Consider the following 21,859-nt stretch of genomic DNA (forward strand, 5'->3'; position numbering starts at 1 on the left):
ACTAACCTGTCTTGCTTATACCAAATCTTTTAGCATTCAAATATCTTTACGAACGCTTATCAACTGCCCAACATTTTACAATATTTCTGAACATGGAATACAATTTTACATGCCACAAGGCATGCTATCTGTTTTTTGAGATGTTGAGAATTTTGTTGCAGAACTTTAATCCATGTTTTACATGTAACTGGTTGATAAATTAGCTTTTATCCACTGAGCTGGACACCTCACCATTAATTAGAAACATGAGGCAACCAGCATTGACATATCAGCCATATTCAAAGGCAAAGTGAAAATGTTCAACTGCTGATCAGGGGCAAATTACTAGTCTTCAGCTACTATATGTTGATGTTTATTCAAAAGTGTGTTTTTCAATGATTTCCACAACATGCCCTTCTATTTTCTTAAATGAAACTTCAAAATGATTTATGCAACTAAATATATGGGGCAAATGTATTTCCACTTTATTCAAATGTTTTGTTTGCTATTTTAATAACTTAATGAGTACATGGATAACTGCATACCAATGATAGCCTTAATGTGGGAGTTAACTAGTGAACTGAAATCTGTTTCACGTAAAATGGGAGTCTATGATAATAAATCAAACCAAATTAAAGGTACTTATAAATTGTGCGTCTACGCAACCTTGTTCCATCAATACAGGTTAATTAACTGCTGCTCTCAGGAAGAGGGTACACTCTAAAAGGCCCTGTTAAAATGCCAGGTTTTCAGGCTTTGCTTAAAAGAGGTTGCATCCTTAGTTGCATGGAGGTACATGGAAACAGCATTCCAGCTAGCAGCCGCTAAACAGAAAATGAGGTACCACCCCATTTCTTCTGCCTCGTAATAAGGCACTACTGCCAGCAGCACATGCACAGAAGATAAAGTTCTGGATGGATGATAGTGAGGGAGTCGCTAAGTTAGATATTTAGGGGCTAGTCCGTAGAAAGCTCTGTGGGCTAGTACCAGTCCCTTAAACTTCACTGTTGCCCAGATGGGAAGCCAGTGCAACTCCTAAAGGTGGACCTGAAATGACGTCTCTTAAGTAGATATGAAAGGAGACCCCTGGATAGTGCATTGGCATAGTCCAGCTGAGATGTTATAAAGGCATGGACTACGATCTTCTGGCAAATAGCGGTAAGACGGAACAAGAACTTCTTGAAGAACAGGTGAAGGCCAAAACAAGTCCCAATTACACTCTCCACCTGTATTTTGAAGGACAAATTATTGTCAAACTTCACTCAGAGGATCTTCACCACTGTAGTGTAGGTAGATGGCACAGAGCTAGCCCAAACCTCACTGGTCTATAGAGTGGAGGTGGAACCAAAGACCAGTAGCTCTGTCTTACTTGCTTTGCACTGGAGGTTGTTCTAGCACATCCAAAGGAATACCACTGACAGACATGCTCCATAGACGTTCAATTTAAATTAAAAGTGTTTGGACACACATATGTAAGAGTTCAAAGATGGGACATTATTGGTGTGCTCAAACAAGTCTCAAATACTTCTTGCTTGCATTTTAATCATCTATTGCTTGCAGTGCACACATGAAGTCTCGGGGCTTATGATTTAGTGTTTTCTCTAACGTTCCTCTACGAGCATACATCATTTTTGAAGAAGGTTTAATATTAGAACTTTCTCCAATAGTTATTAAATGTGTTAGTTCTTTTGAGAAATCAGTAGTGAAATATGTTAATTAATTACAACTAATTTGCTTGGTATGGCCATTTTATTGAACAAACTTAAAACAGCAATTTACTTGTGTTACTTTTTAATAAAACAAATAAGTGTTGGTCCGCAAAAATGGTATAAATTCTTCCGAAGAATATATATTAGAAACAAAATAGCACTTTGGTAATTAAAAGGAAAGTAACAAACCTGTTCTGAGATATGGATTACAATGTCAAATAGTGCATTAAGTTGCTTTATGGTATTCCTGATGTATTATGATATGGGTGGCTAAACTTTCCAAATGTAAGCTTGGCATAATAATATATTATAGTGAAAAGAAAACAGGTTCAGCAAACTTTGTAGCATTTTTCTATGATGGAAATCAGAACAGTAAATAAAGAAAGCTATTGGATGCAATGTTATTGCACTGAAGAGAATTAATAATATGAGGCAATCTACTCGGTCGGTCATTCAGTGTGGTTGAAGGTAAGTTATCCTTTGCCTGAGCTTTACATATGAGGAACAGAAAGCAGAAGAAAAGGGAGTAAAAGGTAGAATGTCTGCCTATAATAAGTTTTATTATCATATTAATATATTAGCCTGTCAGATTTCCAAGAATGCTTTCACTATATTCTAGTAATACATTTACAGCTCTGGAAAGCATATAATGACCTTAATCAAGGGGCATGATTTGCTGCTTTACATGCAGGGTACGTAGTCATTTACAAGCACATTTCAGATCTTACACCACCTTAAAGGATCCTAAGTGTTACTGTTTCAAGGGCAAACTAATCTCAAATCTACAAATAACAGATATAAAGTTCATTGAGCATCGATTCTTTGAAAGCCAATGTTTCTTGCTGGAGAGATCACATGCATGCTTGAAAAGAGCTTCATGAAACACTGCAACTCATTTTCAAATATTATCAATATTTTAAAATTACTTGGCACAAATGAACAGCATTAGAAGTAGGGAGAGATGGTATTTTGATAACAGGGTTCTACTACAACTATTCCCTAGAGTCTATCTCTCAAAACTTCCACTGGACTCAGAGACATTCAATGAGATATGGATGCAAAATTATATTCCTTTCTCCTCCTGGTTCTTCCACAGTTTGGGGTTGGGAGACATTCTAAATGTAGTGCTTGGGTAGGTGATGCTTATGTGCACTCCTTTCTCTAACAAAACTTCATCTAATTTGTCTATGGCAAATAAATGCTAATATTTTAGTCTTGAATGGATTTATATGAAGGCATTTACCAGCACAGTGCATGCCACAGTCCCAAAAACACATAAGTATGTTTTCAGATTGGTCCGCTGCACCAACTAAACCCCCTTTTTGTAAATTAATCATCTGACCTACCAGATAGCCAATCTGATAATTTATATGCAGATTAAACAGGGTTGGTGCAAGCAAAAATCCCTCTGAAACTATATTATGCTTTCTGACTCTTCGGTGATGTCATTAGATGATCTGCATCTGACTCAATACAGGGGTCTTCTTAGATTGGGTATCATTATGAACATATTGTCCTCCTACTACCATCATAATCTGTTCAGCATTGCCCTCTATGGCTTCTTATGTTTGCTTGAGATGTATTAAATTTAGTGAAGAATTCCAAATGGGATAGGTAAATCAAATGAATCTTTTAATGATGAAGTAATAATTTAACAGTTCCATTGTTGACTCATGCAAGGAACTACTTAAAAAATAAGAAAGGCAGCATGAATGACACATACACTTGTGGATATACATTGTACCAGTTTCTATGCTTTGCCAAAACTAAATATGTTTATATTTGTATCCTTTTCTTCAAACTCAGACCATTTTGATGTTAAATAGACACAATCTAGATATCAAATATTATCGGGCCTTGACAATTATCAAGCCAGTTGTTACATTAATTGATAATTTCACACTCAGCTACTGTTCCCTAATTACATACCACAGTTAACTCAGCTGTAAAATGCATTTTTGTATCCATTGCTTGAGAAACCCACAACCATAATCATAATTAGAGACATAAAATGTTCATATCATTTTATTTTTGTTTGATTGATATTTTTTGTTTTGGATAATATTAATAGACATAATATACATACACTTCATACTGATTTGGTAGGAATGAATCAATTATTGACTTACCACTTGTACATGAAGCTAAATGAGCAAGGATCTGGTAACGTGAGAACTCTCACAGCAGCCATTAGCAAAAGCTACCAATTGACACTATTCATATAGCGAAGTTTCGGGCAACTTGAAGAATAACAGGGTAAATCTGTAAAAAAAATGAACAGAACATCCTTAGTCTATACTATTTTTGGGATGTTAACTGCACTCACACACATATTGAATAATCATATTAGCACTTGAATAAAACAATTTGGTAGTGACATGAACCAATATACTTTACACTTTTACTGCAATATGCAGTATATTTAAAATGAAGATTGTGCTTTCTAGGTACCTAAACTACAACATACATTTCAAAGTGTTAGTCAACATGTTCTTTTTCACTTTCAGTTCTATGGAAACAGCATAAGAAGATAACTCGTGAATAGTCACTTTCAGATCATCATTCTGCAGTTTACATTGAACGTTAGCAGAACTCACTGAAGTATACACACAATTTTCATAAAAATCACATGCATAAGCATATATAAAGTGTAAGAATTTGGATTATAATTTGGGGTGAGTGACTATTCACCTCAAGGACGTGTCACAACACATATCAAAGTGACACCTCACAGTCAATAAATTAACCTGACCTCAAACCCCTGGTAGCTATGACACAGAGTAGACAGGATTAATTCAGGGCCATATGTAAAGTATGTATGCAGTACCAACACAGCAATAACGTTGAAAAGCAGAACAATAAAAATCCCAAACTGATTTAGAAAAAAAAGAAATACTTAATAAACATACTGACGCCAAAAATCCCAAATGAATTAGAAAAAAAGCACAATTTAATAAACATAATGACACCAAAATAACAAACATACAATAAATGGAATCAGATTGTTTTTTAAACGTATTTTTGGGTTTTATTGAGTATCCAGGGTGCTTACAGCACAATAAATACAAGAGAGAGCAGGTCAAGTCATTTAGGGTTCCTCGCAGGTCACAGGCAGCAGGCCCAGTCCTCTTCTGTTTTACATCAGGTCCAGAAGGGTTCTGAAGTGGGTGCCTGGAGACGCCGCTTTTATTCCTGGCAAGAGCTAGTGGGGGGGACTGGTTCCTGGGCACACCGTAAAAAAACAGGGTAAAATGTATTGGGACAACTCTTCACACCCTTAGGAATTTTAGTGATAGAGACGTCTTCGGCCACACTAAACTTAGGCTCTGAAGACTGGGGATATATGAGAAGTATATTACGGTAATCCTAGTGTCCCCTCACATCTAACACTAAAATCCAATTTGGGGTAGTCACTGTACTCCCAATAAACTGAGAGACAGTAGTCTAGTAGAACAAAGCAGGGTCTTATAGCAATCAGACAGTGGATACACAAGAATTGTTTTGGGATATTGTTTCCCTTCCCTTCAATGGTGTCCCTAGTGTTATATGTAAAACCACAGAAACAGAAGAATGATTGGACAATGCAGATCCTTCAGCAGCCAGACAGAGGATAAAAAGAATTGCTTTGTATTCTGTTTTCCTCCCTCTAGTACACCCCAAGTGTTATATGTAAAAACAACAGCAGTCCTGGCAAAAAGGCTTTGACACTCAAGCAGGATTTGATACTGTAATGTCAAAAAGGATGCTCATAGCCCCATCCTGCATGTTCTGTCAGGTTCAAATGTGCAATCTCTGCACATACAGGTGAGCCTATAGTTTGCTCTTGGGAAGCATTTCATACCTTTTTCATGCCTACTCAAATTTAAATTGCTGGCTGGCAGAAGTTGGAGAACAAATGCAAATTGGGGGTTAGATATTATCAAGAATGCCAAAGGGTCTTTTGCTAACGGTGTAAAATTTAGGGGTGGACGCAACTCACCTAACTGTGTAGCGTAATCACACGGAAGTACATAAGAATTCAATGACATTACATGGAATTATGCAAGAAGTGTAATTCTGCTTTTGGTGCTGTTTCTTAGCACATAAATGCCTCCTTGTATCCAAAATGCATGTTTTTGTGATAAGAAATTGTGCTAAATGCAGCAGAACATGACTAGCGAGTGTCAGTGGCCACTTGTACCTGCTAAATGTGCTCTTGGGGTAGGATGTTTCCCCAACTTACTCCCGGCAGTTGTGCAAATTACACCCTTGCATCCAAAATATAAGTGGGAATGTGTTTTTGCACTACAAAATAGTGCTACATGCAGCAGAACCCAATTAGCGAGCGTGAGTGCCGACTTGCGCTTGCTAAATATGCTCATGTGGTGCGATTTTTCCCTCAAATTGCATAAGCAGTTGTAGTTACGTAATTATCAGCAATTCTGCATCAAAGATTAATGTGACATTACTGAAATTACTTCGATTAGTGCCTTGCGGAACTATGCCATTGTGGTTAAAATATGTTTGTTTAGTTACACAATGGATGGAAAGTTTGAAGTTCTGTGTTAAAATGTTTGTCAAAAACATAACAAAAGTAAGGAACACTTTAATACACATAAGTGAGTTAAATACGTTTATATTGGTTCAGGAAGTTGGGTGTTGATAAAATCCCCACATAAATTGAACAAAGATTATTCTAAATTTTAAGCACCAATTGTTGTTTAAAATCCAGTAAGTATTTTAGTTTATTAAAAGAGAAAGGTTGGTGGAGTTTGAAGAGTCTGATTATAATATTGACTAAACAATCTAAGCTTATTTTAAATGCTGGCAAAACCTAGGAATGTAACACTCCCAATGCACACATGTTTGAGCCTAAAATAAAATTGACAAAATATCAAGTAACACTTTTACAAAGTAATGTTGAGCAGGATGGTAATTTTTGTGTTGAAATTAGGGTCTGGTAACAACACTATGGGGCTGATTACGTCGGTCTGGACATCTCAATTTGGATGCAACCACCCATGGGGTGGTCGGAAACATCCATTTCGTTATGGCAGCATGTGCGGAAGGTGAATAAGGCCCACAGCACAAGCTTCCATAGGAAATGGATGTTTGTTAACATCCCTGCACTGTGCGGCAGGCCATTATGTTGGCCCCCCAGGTGCCATAGCAGAGGGCCAGGAGGAAAGAGGGCCCTTCTAGGGGACCCTAAAATCATTTTCTGACAGCCTTTCAATGTCAAAAACGTTGAAATGGAAAGGCAGTTGGAAAATCCCGGCAGCAGAGCCGCTGTCATTAGGGGATTATGGTGTCTTTTCGAAGCACTAACAAGCTCCTTGAGCTCATCAGTTGTGCCACGGAGGATCCCTTCGCCCAATGCCTAAGCCCATTGCACCGTAATGCAGTGGGTGGACCACAGGGGCAGATGTCATAGGTTCGACACTGACATTCCGTCGGTGTCGGACACACTGACATCAATATCAGCCCATAAATTATCTAGTGATGAATCTTTGTAATCAGCTACTTCTTTATCAAACACCTCTGATTGTGATTAGATGTCTTTAAAACCATTACCTTTTCCCTCTTATATGAAGAATTGCACAATGAAAACTTGTAATGTAGCTGTAAATGTGTAACAATTTTTCACTTTGAATTGTTTTGCATCTCAATCTAAGATGCCCATTAGTTTGTCGGGCGGATTGCCACATTTTCTCCCGCCTGCCTGCCAATTCCCCCCTGCCATATTACTATGGCAGGGGGGACCCTGGCGGATGGAAAGACCGTCCGCCGGTTTTCCGCCAGTAGGCAATCCGCCCGATTGCCTACCGGGCGGCAAAGCTGTTGATATGGTGGCGGTGTCTGTTAGACACCACCATCCATATCAGGATGCATGCGGGGATTTGCCTTTCCGTGGAAAGGCATGCGGTCTTTCACATTGGGGGCCCGTAGCGGGCCCCCAGGTAATTTTGGGGTGTGCACATGGGGTACCTATGGTACCCCCCTGCATTTGCATGTACAACGTGGCAGGCACCGCACGGTGCCTGTCACATTGTGCATGCAAATGCACAACTTGCATTTTGGCATTGCGGAGGGCTGTACTTTCTGCACCGCCCACCGCAATGTTAAAAATGCGGGATGCGCCCGCCAGTGTGGCGGACACATCCTAATTGTATCTGCGGGACCGCCGCATGCATTGCGGGCGGTCCCAATTCCCGGGGCTATGGCGGGCGGACTTTGCTAATGGTGCCCTTAAATGTCTAGTTTCTCCTCCTCTAAAATGCAAAGATGTTATCAGATTTTAATAATTTGCTTTATATTCTTGTTTTTCTGTTGTTACACAAATGGGAATAAGTGTAAATTTATATTGTTTTTTCTGATGCAATGTAGAATCTGTGATGCAATGTAGAATGTTTTGCTGTGCTTCTCTTAGCAACACACAACAGAGAAGACACAGGCATGTTCACTGTGTACTAGAAAACGTGGAGTGAAATGTCGCCCCGCCGGATGCACAGCTGTTTGCAATGGATATACAAATACCACATAGTTCAGGTTTCACTAATCATTTTTCTAGTATCATTATATCAGTGTGGCTGGGCTTACCACGCTTCCGGGTAGCACGCGATCAACGAGCTGGAAGATAGAAATAAGTAACACATGGACAAACGCAAGATAATAGGTGTTTTTTCAAAGACATATATTACTGTGGGCCCTCCAGGCAAGTAGCACCCATTGAAACAATTGAAAAACGAAAGAAGAGAAGACAAACGAGGCAGTCACAAGAGAGACTATTATACGAACTATCCATTTGAAAGTTGGAATCTACTGAACTGATGATTTTTAAGTGCATCTAGGATGATTGTGGTTAATTTTCAGAAATACACAAGAAGGTTATGCAAACACTATTAACATATTGAGTGCGATAGTTTTGGTTAAAACTTTGATATTACATTTCATGTTTGAAATATCACTGCACTATCAATGTGATGACATTTGTGGGTGGGCGGTGAAATTGTGGATAGTTGGGAGGATGTTGCTGGCATAGGGAGGGATAGATTTCTGGAACGGAGTATTTCATTACGTTTGGGCTGTGATTTGCAGTGCACTGTGGTCTTTGTAGGCGGAGGGTAAATTGAAGGAGCGTAGGATGGGAAAAGAACCTTGATTAAGAACAGGTGGAGTAAAGGGGAGGCGACAGAGAATGTTGAAAATCACGAGCAAATAGATGGGGAAAGTTAGTTTGGCGGCAAATAAGCTGGGAGAATGCTGATGGTTACGGCTTTACAGGTACGAAACAACGGTTATGATGAGGACCGAAGTAAAATAAGTCCGAATTATGACAAGGTTAATGGTTGTTTGACGGGAGTGTATATCGTACTAGCAGCATGGGTATTCCATGAGGGATAGTCTTTTGACTATGTTTGTAGTGGGAATACGTTGATTTGTTAAGGAAACATGAATTGTTATGATCGCATGTATAAGAACATTTGAAGATTTATTGTGGGGCATATTCTAAGTCTTTTTTATGCATTTTAAATTTTCAGAAATTCCCCTGACGAAGGGCCAAGATATAGGCCCGAAATGCATTGGGAAAATGAAACCAACAATTGAGGATAAAGTTTACATATATTGGCATGTTGCAGGATAAGGCCTGGATTGGCATTCTTGCAACATTAAGCATACAGTAATAATGTAAGCGTCTCCCTTGTGACGTGAGGAATAAGATGATGACTTGATAAAATTTGGATTACCGTGAAGAAGTAAAACAAAAAACAGAATTAAAAAGATTAATGAAACCTGAACTATGTGGTATTTGTATATCCATTGCAAACAGCTGTGCATCCGGCGGGGCGACATTTCACTCCACGTTTTCTAGTATCATTATATCAGCGTGGCTGGGCTTACCACGCTTCCGGGTACCACGCGATCAACGAGCTGGAAGATAGAAGTAAGTAACACATGGACAAACGCAATGATAATAGGTGTGCGCTTTGCCGTTTTTTCAAAGACATGTTCACTGTGTAGACACAAAACAGATATCCTGAACAGGAATAGAGGAACATGAATAGTCTTTAAACTGACTTTATTCAGAACTACAATATATTAATAGCAGTTTGTAAAGGCTCATTGCCCAGCCCTCTCAGATGGGATAAAGGTTTTTTTCCAGGAGAGTTATATGCAAAATACACCTGCCACCAGAATTAAGAAGCACTAAAGAGAAAAGTCCATGGTGTGAAGTAATCAGAACAATATCACAGAATGCACCATTTGCAAAGGATATGGGGTGCAAAACCTGTAATACACACATATGCAGATGTGAGGGTGAAAACACGATCCATGATATGAAAGACTGGTTATTTCACCCTCAGACATGGGTACATATAACAAACAAATGAATGTGTCACAGCACATAGATTCAAATGCCACCCATCATCATACTTCAATAGTCAGGAAAGCGGGCAGTAGCCAATCCTTTGTTTTTAGAGTGGAGGCTTGAGGTGTGCCCAAGGTACAGTAGAAAGTTTTACTCTGCTAGGGAACAAACACACAAGTAGAGCACCTTTGTGGATTTAAAGAAATCTGGTTCTAATTAGGTAAAATTTACATAGTACTTGCTGCAGAGTGAATATAGCAAGGAAGCACACTTTTATGGCCAGTGAGAGAACCATTGTCCATATATGGACCACTTTGCAAATACGCAGATCAGATTTCTGTTAAAAAGCACAGTATACGCTCCAATACGATTTTAGAACTTCAACGACTACTAAGTTTCAGTACGTCAAGCTACATTTTGATTCAGAAACACAAATGCAAGCAGTTTTGGTGTGGGTGTTTCTCCTTTAGCTGTTACCAAAACCATTATACGAAAAAGGAAGAACAATCAATAAATTAGAGAACACTTTGAATGGAACTAGGTCTGGCCAAATAGAGTATATCTTTCAAGTCTCCCCAAGAACTGGGAGCTGTGGAGTAATTAATTATACTGGCTATAGGAGGATTGGGCAGCACCTAGTAAGGCTGTAGGGTAGCATGGCCTAATGTGAAACATACAACAGTCACCTTCGACTATTTATGTTTTTTTTAAAGGGTTGACGGCTTTAAAGCTGTGTTTTGCGATAGTGTTTGCACACCACCTTCTTTTCTCCCTTCTTGATGCTCGTGTTTCTCAATGGAAGAATGTCAACAGTGCCTGCATTCAAGTTAAAGCAAGCTAATGCCAATTATTGCAATTAGTTGCTTCTTGATAATGCAAACCTCATTCTTGTCAGGCTTTACTTCTACGACTTTTTACTGCTATTGTACGTGCTCCTCAATGAACCGTCTGAATCAAAATGAGGGGGAATTACTCACAATAAACAATACTGTTGAACTTCACTGCTATTAGCATGCAAGTTACTCAGAATGCATTGCACTTCTAGACAATTCTCTTTAAAATGCTTTTTAATGTTAGCCCATACATGGAACTAACATCCCAAAAAATTATTTGCTGCATCTTTCCAAAGGCTCTCGTTATTAACGTCCCTTGGTCTTCAACCTCATTTTAAAGGAGGTCAGATTAATTATTTTGTGTATATTTACCTTTCATAAACAAACGGCACAGATACCTATTCTAATTCTGAACCGTTTGGAGAGGCTTTTCTAAAAATAAAGAATGACATGCAGTATGAAATTAGTTTCTGAAGGCTAATCTTTCCTTCCAAATTGATATACGCTCAATTTTAAGATATACTGTTGTCGAATAATTGCTTCTACTGTTCTTTTTTCCTTCATTTCCTGACCCAAAAAAATATACTGTTCAAAATATTGTGAATTCTCATTTCAATGCTACGTATACTTGCTATGCTGTTGGTGACTATCAGAAAGCATTTCACTTCCTCTTCTTTTTTCAGATAATTTCACTAAAAGATGTAACCACAATAACGACAAGGATGATAGATTTAATAAATTCCTTTCATAATAAAGAACATTGGGAAATTCAGTGCGACAGAGCGCATCAGTGATTCATTTCAAGTTTTCACTGTTTTTGTCTGAACTTTGAAAAGGCTAATTGAGGGTTATTTTCATAAGAGTTCATTTACGTTTCGATGGTTTGATGCTAATGGATGCCAGCAAAATTATTCTTTCTTTTAATTTGCAGGAATTCTATATTAGCATAGTGGTATTTAGATAAAATATAGAGTTCGAAATATCTTAACCTTAATATCAGTAAAAACATATTGTGATACAAAAATATAGCTGTGTTTTAATTAGTATATTAATGTATGTGTTATAATTGTTGGGAAGAAAATTAATATATATTTTCTATAGTAATTGATTTTTATATGTAAGTTAATAATTGGCAATTATTAATGCATTTTTTACTATTTATAATTCAATATGTTTTCATCTGTTGAATGCTGTTTGTGCAAGTTTGTTTGTTCTATGAAATTTCTTATGTAAATTGTTTTTATGTATTAATTGAAATTAAATCTATTCCTAATGATTTAATCTGTCTCTTGCTATATAGGGGAACTGATTTTATTTAATGTAATTTGATGTTTCACTTCATTTCTCTTAATTTATATATTAAATTGTACTTATTTTTTAATAATTATGTATATTTATTTTTACTTAATATAATTGCATTGTATTTCATTTATATTAAGAGTTGAATATTTCTTCTATATAGAAGGGTTTTCATATATGTAACTACTGTTGATTAGACTGGAGTGGAAGTAGAAAATCTAACCCCTCTAAAGTCCCAAACTTTACCTATTGTTAGTTAGACTGGAGTGGGAATATAACTCTAATCCCTCCAAAGTCCCAAACTTACCCTACTATTGGTTAGACTGGAGTGGGAATAGTAAAATTGACAACTCCTCTGAAGTCCAACGCTTTTCCAAGTGTTGGCTAAACTGGAGTGGGAATAGTATATGATATATTTTTTAAATAGAATGTATATTTTTATTTGTCTAGGGTTTAATATTATTTGTTTTTCTTTTTTTAATGTTTTAAATTACATTACTACATGTGTATTAGTAGTTGTAATATTTTATATATTGGTGAAATGTTTGAATAACTTTTATTGATATGTTTGTAAATATTATACTTATATATATATAGGTAGTTATAGTTAGGACCAAGTTTCTATAGGAACAGCATTTTTTGTTTTGCTTATAACTTTGGCGTAGTTTGATGAATATTCATGAAATTTTCCAAACTAATTCTTTGTTCATATCAGCTCCTATGTTGAAACTTTGGGGATAATTAGTCAAGGGGGAGCCGAGAAAAAAGGGGGGTCCCAAAACGTGTTTTCTCCATGTTAATTTCCATAGCAAACTTTAGACAAGGCTACAGGTCGAACGGGTGAACGGAATCACCCCACATTTGGCAGGGAGAAGGTTCTTTGTCTAGAAAGCACGCTTATGTTTATTTGGTGTAAATCCGTTCAGTAGTTTTGGAGAAATATCGAAATTTATAGATATTGATATTTGGTAATTCTGCCATCTGATTGGCTCGAGCACGAGCTTGCTGCTTATTGGCTGCGAGCGGTGCGAGCGGTTGCAACTAGGAAGTGTTGGCAGCCATTTTGTGATTCCGATACTTGCTGCTGTAGCATAGCTTTGCAAGTGGTGTTAGTATGGGTTTACACTATAGCGCTGTGAGCCCTGTGGGGTGGTTAGGGTATGCTATATAGGGAGTGTGAAGCGAAGTATTCACCCCTAGCGGTGTGAAAGTGCTGTTTCGCCCAGAGTGAGATGGTGCTGAGGTGAGGTGCCAGTACACTCGGGGATGAAACTGTGAGCTGATTGTTATAAACTGATGTGCTCTGGGCGCTGCAGCATACTGGCCGCTGTATCATAGCTGTGCAAGTGGTGTTAGTATGGGTTTAGACTTTAGCGGAAGTGGGAAGCAAACTACTCATCCCTACTGGTCTGAAGAATCAAATGGAGTATTTTAGCTTGCAGGAATAAATAAATAATTGTGAAGAATATAATGCAGAATGTTGCAATGCCACAGAAGACAAATGGTGAAATCAGGTGTGTTTAAGAAAGTGGCTGTGTGGGATAAAGCGATGGAGTCTACAAGTTATATAAAAAGTGTCTTTATTTAAGTGCCATAAATGGACCCACTGGTGCAAGAGCTAAGGCATCCAGCTGAGGCAAACTCCAACTGCTTCGGCTGTATTCAAACCTAAGCTCCTGCATTAGTCAATTCCACATTACATGTTACAGTTCCATGTGACATAAACAATACCTATTAGACATGAATGCCTGTAAATTGTAGAATGAAAATAAAGGTAGGATACGATTACCACACTGTGCCAACCAGTTCCTAAACAATGCTGTGTTTTTTTACCTTGATCGCCAGATCGTGAGCAGAGGCTGAGGATGAGCTAATTTGTGTGAAAGGGCTTCGTGGATAACAGGCAGGCAGAGAGACGTGTGTACATGGTATAGACATGGTTTCAAAATGGATGTCGGGTTTAGGCTAATTTAGCAAGTAAATAGCGTATTTGCATAGGCTATACACCATCCATCCCTGGTTAGTCTGGAGACGTAAGGGCCAATAATGAAAACAGAGTTCAAATGCCTAAGCATACTTAGAAAGTTATTATATGAAAATAGTTCAATTGAAGTGTATTAAAAAAATGTATGGGAAAAAGTAAAAACAGTTGGAAAAAATCAATCCAAGAATAAAGTGAATTTCTTACAAGTCTTGGAGATTGTAGTCCGGAAGTTCTTCAGCGGCTTGAGATGCGTAATGTTCCAAGAGGTGATTGTTGCCATCGTGTGAGAAAAGCGAAGCGATCCAATTCATATCCTCGAAGGGACAGTGAAGTTCCTCGAATGTTGGAGTGGCAATTTGAATTGGCAGACAATCTGCGATGTTGTCAAAGGTCGCACATTGCATGAGATCTTTCGCAGTTGCACAGAAATCCCATTCCGCCAGGATACCTGTTTGTGTTGCATCCGCCATTGTTCCACTGCCCGAACAATCAAGTTCATGATTTTCAAGATACTCCATTACCTGCTGGATATCGGGAGCGTTTGCTGAGATGTTGGCAAGGCATAGATCCATTCACCAGTCGATTGGGCAAGTTTTGCAATTAAAAGATGGTTGCACGCAGATTGTATATGTGTAAATAAATGTCATGTTGTAGCTGGCTCCGATAATAGATAGAGGCAGGCAGCCGTAAAGTTGTTCCATTTTTTCACAGTATTGATGTAGCTTCGCGTAGAGACGTATTCTGTTGTGCATGCTTGGTACCACAGGGAGCGTAGCCATTTTTAACAAGCTAAAATAGTAGTAGGATGGCCGCAAACAGATCGAGAATTATGGGCAGTGTTCCTGTTATTCCAGAGATGATCGAGTGAATGAAGACTGGTATTAGACTAAAAACTGTTTGAAAGCCAGTGACATGGCTGGAGGAGACAGTGTTAAAAATGTGTGGCAGACCTTAAATGTCAGATGTGTTGAAAATTGTGTAACAATTCACAAAGTGTATTAGGAGGTTCGTATTTAAAAGGGAGTGCATTTTACTCGAAGTTCATGCTATCTGCAGTCGATAAATTACTTTTGGAGAAGTGAGATGACACTTCTGTTTGAAACAAAAGCGCTTTCAGTTTGCTACGTTTAATAAAATCTGTTTTCAAAGTAGGTATTGAAGGCCAAGTTGAACTTTGGGAGTTACTTTGTGTGGGTGGGAATAGAGATTGCCAGAGGAAGTTATCCGGTTTGAAACAGTAATGACATACGGTATGCCAGCTCACATTGCGTAGCAGTCCATGTTATTAAGAAGCAGATAACTGCCGTTAGAAAGCTGTGTGAATGTTGGTCTGATTGTGGGAGTCGGCGTGCTTTTAAGAAATCACGCAAGATTGGGGGCTGTAAGCTTAGAAGCGTCGTGCAGTTGGACATTCGTGCATAGTAATGAATGACTGCCATTGTGGTCCCACTTTTCACCTGTGAGAAAAACTTCTGTATCCTCTTTAAGACAGCGATATGTAAATGGGAGAAAACACTGCTCGTAAATAAACACGCTACCTTATATAATCACATACAACATGACAAACAACATGTACACCTAGCAGACATAACGACACTACGTACTGTGGGAACCGTGGCTAGCATTAATGACCACTGCCTCTGGCCTACACTGTGGTCAGCAGGGCTCACAATTCAGATAGAGTGGTGATTGTCTAATTACAGAATCCAGTAGGCAACTAACTACAATGTCTATTGAAATATACACAAAAGCCTTTTAGTATACTTGCGTGAAGAACTTTTTTAAGATGACTTATAGATCTAATACAATGACCAAATTCTTCTTGGTAGTGGTAAAAAACACTGAATAACAGTCTACACAGTGGACAGCAGAGATCGCAATTCGAATTGTTTTGATTTATTTATTGCAGAGTTTTGTGTAATTTATGTTGTTGTATTTTGTGAAGAGGAAGTGAGAAAAAGTATTCATGGAAGACTGTGCTCACTACTGCCTTCAATTTACACTGCAGACAGCAGTGTTCACAATTCAGATCAAGTCGCTATTGTAGATGACGCAGTCCTGTAGGCAAAAGACATTGCTCCAGTGAGCTCTGTCCGCACCACGCATACACATCATCACAGGGTCCGCAAACGGTTTTTGTTGCTTCGCGAACGGCAAACAGGACAGCTCAAGTCAACGCCACATGGTTGTGGGCCCTTGCTGACCGCTCTCTGGCCTAATCTGCAGACAGCAGTATTTACATTCAGGTTGAGTTGCTATTGCAGATGATGTAGTTGTCAGGCAGTGACGAGACGAGCCGCGCCTACCCCAAAGTAAGATGAGAACTACATTTTCCAGCGCCCCTCTCTGGAGGGGAGGAGCCACGTGTATATAATCGCGTACGACGCTGGGAGCGTCGTACGTGATACTGACTAGTTTGTCGCCAGGACGCGCTGGCGAGGATTTTCGACGTTCCCGGGGAGAACGCAAAGAGCGAGGAAATCATAACCCCCGGGCTCATTGCGGAGTCACTCTTGCTGAACCAGTGCTCGGCTGAGTGTCGGGTGACCTGTGAGACCGCGGTGTCCTCTCTGCCGCTGTTGTGGACCCACTGCTTTGCCCCCTCTGATGCGGAAGTATCCGCCCGGGTCCGAGGCCGCTTCCTGCCATAGTTGAAGAGACTCAAAGGGGGACCCTGTTCCGTGGTATGGAGCGAATACCGGAGGAATCCCGGGACCAGTGGGCAGGCCGTGGAAGAGATCGGTAAGCCTCTTGACGTCCGCCAAGGAGGTTAAGAGAAACCAGTAACGTTCCATTTTACCTTTGGTCACCGCCTCTTGGCTTCCGGTGAGGAGGTCAAGAGATAAGCTTTTCTTTGTTAATAATCAGGCGAACTATGAGACAGGTCGCCTTCTGACTTAAGAGGCCATTTTTGCTGAAAACTTTAAAGGGTCTGTGGTGTTGGAACATTTGAAGAAGGATTTGTTTTGGAAACTACAGTAACCGCTTTGCATCATGCACTAGCCAGCTCAAAACTTTGTCGTATCGTTTCCCACCGCAGTGGGGGCCTCGTTTTCCTTTCCTTGGTTCTTGGAGTTGGCTGAGATCTTCTATGCTTTATAGGGGGTAGGAATGTGGTACATGAGAGAGGGCATAAGGGTCCATTGTTATAATGCACATTGTATGAACCAGTCACTAACACCTGCCTTGCCTTTTGTGTGTCACAGCTTCCCATAGGTGAGAGATGAATCTTACTTTCCGCACAACTAGGGGGAGATTTCACACCCAGAGAAAGAGACTGCTTATGGTACGGAACTGACTTAGCGAGACTGAAATGAGAGTAGTCAGGAAATATTATATTGCTAACCTTTTTGTTTCTCTCATTTCAGGTATCCCTTCCCTTGCAGTCCCTTCCCTACCCTATCCCTCGCTTGATTACCTCTATGCTCTGTAATTGTTTGTATAGTCAGAGTGTGGGGAAATCAGGAGGTGGACCCATGTGAGCATCACCCTGATCCTGAGGAGCTTGGACTACCGTGACAGTAGTGTTGTAGGCAACAGACATTGCTCCTAGTACGGCCCTCCCGCAGCACACATCATCGCTGGCTGTACACATGCTGAATGCTTTTGATGTGGCTATCTGAGTGCACTAGACCTGAAGAACCCTTTATGATACAATCTTTTTGTGTATTATTTCAGATCTATTGCCTGTATCTCAGTATACCACAAGTTATGGTTCTTTTACGATAGAATCTTTTCTGTATTATTTCACATCTAGTGTCCCTACCTTACTGCAGCACAAACTATTGACCCTTTTATTATTGAATCTCTGTGTGTGATCCAATGATTACTGTTGTAGTTGATGCTAGCAGCAACCATTCCCTGAGGGCTGGTTTACACTCACTCCACACGCATTCAGCACAGACATCACTGGATATGTGACCCTGGTAATAAAAAGGAGTCGAGTGCACATGCCCATACCCACTTCCACTATCTATCTGTGTCCGTGTGTTCATTATCTATGCATGATACTGCCTCTGGGCCGTACCACATTACATTGTGCTGTGGACAGCGTATGCAACCATGTTACCTCTGGCAATGGGGAAAAGTTCTATTATGTAGCTTTTAGATGCATGCTATCACAGATGTAAGGCTACTTTACAGAGCCTGAATATTAATGAAGATGATGGTTGCATGTTGTGTGTAGTGTCAGATATGAGTACATAGCAAAAAGTTTTCAAAAAAGCTCTCTAAGCAGAAGAGGAGTCTCTCATCAAACGCTGTAGAGAGAATGACTAAAATGGGTGGGGTCCTCCACCTGTTACAATGGGAAATGTTATCAACCAATCAAATGCTTTTCTGTAAGGTCACATGGCAATCGTGCAACGAGCGCGCAAGGAGGCCGCACCCGAAGCATATTTTGAGAAAATATATTTACCATAATATACGTTTTTTTACAGTTAGAAATATATAAATGTTTAAAATATTTTAGATTATCGCTTGTTCTCATATACACTTTAAACGTATAGATATAGTTTTGAGACAAAAAAAAATTAGGGAATGGTGTACCCGGCGTGACACCATATGTCTATGACGTAACACAGGGCCTGGCAGCCTTCACTCGTTGCATACACAACGTGCAGGGGCATGAGCCCATACGTACATGACGTAATCCGCGGCTTGGTACTGCTTACCTGTCGCATACCAAAGTAGCAGCTGGCGCGACCACATACGTATAAGTTGTTATGCGGGACGCGGTGCCATGAACCCGTCGGATACGAAATGCGCATCCTTTACAAGTTTTGCAATATGGCGGATAGGATTCACGTGCTGATGGAGCTTGGTACACTAACGGTACGGGACTTCAGTTTTCTAAAAAAAAAAATATAGATACTTGTTTTTTGAAGATATAAAACCTTACATATTTTTTCAAATTAATTTAAAAAAAGGATAATAGAGTTCCAAAATATTACAAATAAAATAGAAAAATAGGTTTTATAAATATTAAAATATGAAATTAACATTTAAAAAACTTTTGAAATTCACTGAAAAAAACATAGGTTTTACAGTCTTTATAGCTAAGAATTAGCATTTAAAACACCTTTGAAATTCACTGAAAAAACCATAGGTTTCAGGGACGTTATAGTTAGTTGGACATTTGACTCATATAAAACCAGAGAAATTCGCCTGTTATAGTTAGTTGAACTAACTATAACTCGCGTGCCCGCAATGCACTGGTGATGACGTCACATATTACATCACTCATGACATGGCCAGTGACATCACTGATGACATCTCAAATGGCATCACTCCTGACATCATCCACATGATAATCTGATGCACATACTGATGGCCTAATATAAACTTTGATACACGCACTCTAAAATACAGACAACTATTTTTGAAACCATACACACAACAATGCCAGATACTACATATCACCCACTATTTCCTAGGTCTACATTCACATTCACTCACTTATACATGCAGTGACTCATCAATACAGAACTATAATATGCACTCATACACCTATACATAGAGTCACAGTCCGCCACTCATCCATAGAGTTACTCACACACATAGTCAGTCATGCACATACCCATTTACTCATGTATACAGTTATACACATCAACTGTGTTATTTATACACACATGACATCACTTATTTAAGCAGATACTAACACATACTTACTGTCTTATACAATCACTGATACAAGCAGACACTCTTTTATAAACCCACTCTTCGAATAACTTACTCTCACATATAGTCATTTATATACTCCAACACTCACATATACTGCATATGTAGTTACTCACAGTTATACCAGTGAGGCATTCATTCACTCACCAACACACCCATACACACACTAACTCACCCATACAGCCCTTCCCAGATGCACTTTTTAATCCATACAACCAGTGAATCACCCACTTAGACATGTATGCACTGAGTCACACCCCCCACCCACCCTTACAGACACTCAGGCACCCATACAGATACTCAGACAACAAATCAATAACCCATATAGACACTCATGTAGCTACTCACCAACCCATGCAGCCGCTTATAGACCAACTGAGACACTAATACAGACTTTCACACAGTTTAGTCACTAACCCATACATTCAGTAACACATGTTCAATCACTCACTTATACAGTCAGTCACGCACCTACTAAATAATCCATTCAGGCACTTGTAAATCCACTCTTTCTTCAATACGCCTTGGCATATATATATATGAAAAATATTTAAACTTTACAGAAACACACATTCACTGGATGATGTCATCAGTGATGTCATCAGTGATGTCATTTGAGATGTCATCAGTGATGTCATTAGTGATGTCACTGACCATGTCCTGAATGATGTAATATGTGACGTCATCACCAATGCATTGCAGGCGCGCGAGTTATAGTTAGATCAACTAACTATAACGGGTGAATTTCTCTGGTTTTCTATGAGTCAAATGTCCAACTAACTATAACGTCCCTGAAACCTATGGTTTTTTCAGTGAATTTCAAAGGTTTTTCAAATGCTAATTCCTAACTATAACGTCTGTAAAACCTATGGTTTTTCAGTGAATATATATATATATATATATATATATATATATATATATATATATATATATATATATATATATATATCCAACATACAGGTTACCCAAACGAAGCACTGCCACAGGAAGTTCAGTGAGCTCTTCAGATTTTATTGACACCCTGCCAGCAGGCGCTCTACCAGGGACAACCATCGAAAATTCAAGTGCCAGACGCGTTTCAGGAGTTCAGTTTCCCTTCTTCAGTGGCATAGGTTTCCAAGGGATGAAAGCACCATTGTTGCACTCGCTGTGATTATAGACACCTGCCTCTGTGGGCGTGGCCATGAACTCGCACGGCCTTGTGGATGCCGTAGTGTGCAGATCAGTATTACCCAAGTGGGTGTGCAGTCATGCCATGAATAAAAACAATGTTCCCCAGTGGGTCGATGCTGTATCCTGGTGAGAGCCTGCCCCGCTTTCCAGGTGTCAACACGAGCATTGAGCTGGCGTCACCCTGCAATATCGCCAGCTCCTTCCTACCATGATGCCGGCACCGTCGTGGTGCAAGCAAGGACCCGCCAAGCAATGGGCAGCTCTTCACGGCCGGGACAGCCGTAATATATCCAACATACAGGTTACCCAAACGAAGCACTGCCACAGGAAGTTCAGTGAGCTCTTCAGATTTTATTGACACCCTGCCAGCAGGCGCTCTACCAGGGACAACCATCGAAAATTCAAATGCCAGACGCGTTTCAGGAGTTCAGTTTCCCTTCTTCAGTGGCATAGGTTTCCAAGGGATGAAAGCACCATTGTTGCACACGCTGTAATTATAGACACCTGCCTCTGTGGGCGTGGCCATGAACTCGCACGGCCTTGTGGATGCCGTAGTGTGCAGATCAGTATTACCCAAGTGGGTGTGCAGTCATGCCATGAATAAAAACAATGTTCCCCAGTGGGTCGATGCTGTATCCTGGTGAGAGCCTGCCCCGCTTTCCAGGTGTCAACACGAGCATTGAGCTGGCGTCACCCTGCAATATCGCCAGCTCCTTCCTACCATGATGCCGGCACCGTCGTGGTGCAAGCAAGGACCCGCCAAGCGATGGGCAGCTCTTCACGGCCGGGACAGCCGTAATATATCCAACATACAGGTTACCCAAACGAAGCACTGCCACAGGAAGTTCAGTGA

General features: G+C 39.7%; 1 protein-coding gene across 1 annotated transcript in view; it reads right to left on the reverse strand.

Annotated features, from left to right (window-relative positions):
• Nucleotides 1–21,859, reverse strand: part of SNTG1 (syntrophin gamma 1) — a 2,687,950-nt gene that overhangs the window by 2,098,616 nt on the left and 567,475 nt on the right. Inside the window, exon 3 of the mRNA XM_085605648.1 lies at nt 3,818–3,950. The gene's annotated coding sequence lies outside the window, so the exon portion shown is untranslated. The remainder of the gene's footprint in view (nt 1–3,817; nt 3,951–21,859) is intronic.

Source organism: Triturus cristatus, chromosome 5_1 (assembly GCF_964204655.1).
Source record: "Triturus cristatus chromosome 5_1, aTriCri1.1, whole genome shotgun sequence".
Taxonomy (NCBI): Eukaryota; Metazoa; Chordata; class Amphibia; order Caudata; family Salamandridae; genus Triturus; species Triturus cristatus.